Source organism: Armigeres subalbatus, chromosome 2 (assembly GCF_024139115.2).
Source record: "Armigeres subalbatus isolate Guangzhou_Male chromosome 2, GZ_Asu_2, whole genome shotgun sequence".
Lineage (NCBI taxonomy): Eukaryota > Metazoa > Arthropoda > Insecta > Diptera > Culicidae > Armigeres > Armigeres subalbatus.
The window spans coordinates 241,835,885-241,838,814 of record NC_085140.1 but is presented as its reverse complement, the minus strand read 5'-3'; positions in this window follow the sequence as shown (position 1 = coordinate 241,838,814).

Genomic DNA, 2,930 nt, shown 5'->3' with positions numbered 1-2,930 from the left:
TTTTATATATAAGATTAAGTCACTGTTAATAATAATCGTTTTACATTCGACATTGGGAAGATTCGTTAAGTACGTCACGCAATAGTTAATGATTTTACGTTTTTCCGGTAATTCCGATTTTTACGTTAATGAACACGTTTTTCGTATTAGGCCTTTAAGGTCTACTAATTTCCATTGATAACGTGACATACTTTATGGGTACCTTTTATCGATGTATTTTTGGCAATTTCAAATGATATTTAGATTGCAGGTAGCATTATAGCGAAAGTGATATATCTCAAATCCCTGGTTGGTTAAATCTCCAAGTTTTAGGCTGTTTGTTTGTTCAGGGTGAACTATTGTGTCTTTTTGTAGTATGTATACCCGTTTCCTTTTTAGTGCATGTCTTCCAACTCTATTGCTATTGGGAACGATTTATGTGACTTCGACAAATGGCGTACACAGATTCAAAGCTTAAAGATGCGCCTCTCAATCAGTTTCGGCTTCTTCAAAATAATACTTTGAAATAATACTGATTGGAGTGCTCGTTGGATCGTATAGTATCGAACACAGAACTTTTGTGAGCTCGAGGTGTTTGGAAACTAAAATAATTAGTGCCTGATTGATCATGCTCCGTATAGGACGCAGAACTTTAGCTGGAATCCGAGAAATAAGTTCTGTGTTGAGTACGCGATTAATCGTGTTAGCAAACAGAGTGGTTGCGCAATCCGAGTTATATTGTTCTGCTTTTGTAAATCAATTGGTGTTTTGACGTAAACTACGTCTAAGGATGCTGGATGGTGAAAAATTTGAAGTGGTAGAAGAATTTGTGTACTTTGGAACATTAGTGACGTGCGATAATGATGCTACCCGCGAGGTGAAAAGGCGTATTGCAGCTGCAAATAGGGCTTATTACGGACTTCGTAACCAGCTTAAGTCCCGTAGTAAATGAAAAAAAACTCGCGCTGTATACTACTCTGATTCTTCCGGTGGCTTTATACGGCCATGAAACATGGACGTTAAAGGAGGCTGATCGAAGAGCTTTCGGAGTGTTTGAGCGCAAGGTGCTGCGGACAATACTCGGCGGTAAACAGGAGAACGGTATCTGGCGGTGTCGCATGAATCACGAGTTGTACCAGGTGTATAAAGGACTGGATATTATTAATCTTATTCAACACGGCAGACTACAGTGGGCTGGTCACGATGTTCGTATGCCGGAAGAACGTCAAGCGAAGATAATATTTAGTAGTGAACCAGGAAGACGCTGCAGGCTTCGTGGAAGGCCGCGTACAAGATGTCTTTTTGCAGTTGAAGAGGACCTGAGGGCGCTCAATGTTCAGGGCGACTGGAAACGATTGGCCCAGGATCGAGTCCAGTGGAGAAGGATACTCCATTCGGCGTAGGTTCATCGAAGAGCTGTAACCCATCAAGTATCAAGTAAGTACGTCTAAGGGGAAGACTCAGATACAGGGTGTGAAACGGAAATTTCCAAATTCGAGACCGTCACGAAATTAGGATAGATTTCAAACGCTAATAGCGTCTTTATCTTTCGATGAATTTTCGACATTTGCTTATTAATCGATTCGGAAACTCTTCAGCAATTTGCCAATTCTATTGATACTATTGATTATCAACGTTAAATTATTGAAAATGTTATTTCTTTCCAAATCGGGTGAAAAATTCAGAAATAATCAATCCCGTTCATAAATCTCCAACACGGACATCAGATTGCAGTAAGGTACGGGCCTTTTGATCCACTGACCATTTCCTGTGTATATTTGCCCCGTGTTTCGTGTGCGCGCGTCATTTTCATTCTGGATGTCACGGAGAACGGACAATCAGGGCGGTTCCAGCGATAACGCCTGTGATGTGGTCAGTGGAATTAATTTGCCAGCATTTTTTTGACGTAAACTACGTCCACAGAGAAACAGACGTCTCACTCAGAACAAAATGTAATCAAAACCATCGTCACGAAAACATTGTCGCCCAATGCTAAAATCAAGATGAGTGGCCAAGCGGCAAGCAGATGGCGGTAGTGCGTAAACGTCAAACACAAGCAAAATCGATGGAAGCGCCATCGGTGGCCGATTGACCACCTACAAAAAATTAAATCAACCGTTAAAAAGGTGAACGATGGAACATGTGTTGAGTGAGACGTCTGTTTATCTGTGCTACGTCTAAAGGGAAGACTCGAATACAGGGTGACAAATGAAAATTTCCAAATTCGAGACCGTCACGAAATTAAGGGAGATTTCAAACTTTATCTTTCGATGGCTTTTTGAGATTTTATTATCAATCGAATCGGAAACCCTTCAGCAATTTTTTAGGCCCATTGGAATTATTGATTATCAACGTAAAAACATTGAAAATTCCAATTCTTTAAAAACAAACCCAGTAAAATTTCAGAGTTTCGCTACGAGCGCCGTCTGGTGCAGTTTGTTGTGACTTTTGTGTAGAGATGTCGCAAATTAATCGATTACTTCGATTAATCGATAAATCGTTGTGATAAACGATCAATTTTGAATAGATTACTTCCCAACGATTAATCGATTCAATAGTCGACAAGAATTGAGAGTAATCGATTAATCGGCCGATTACTTCGATTAATCGATTCATTGTTGTGATAATCGATTAATTTTGAATCGATTACTACTCAACGATGAATCGATTCAATAATCGTCAAGAATTGAAAGTAATCGATTGGTTACTAATCGATTTATCGAGATTTTACGACATCTCTATTTGTGCGGTGATTCGCATCAAAAGTAGAACAAAAGAACCAAAGCAATGACCGTGGTCGAAGCAAAAGAGTAGTGTTTATGAAAAAGTGCTTTAGTTGCTGGACATCCCGAGCAGCACACATGTTCCACAGAAGTCACAGTAAACCATATACAACCGAATTTAGTTACATTTGAGTTGCTGCAACCAAATTGGTCTGGATTGTGTTGCTA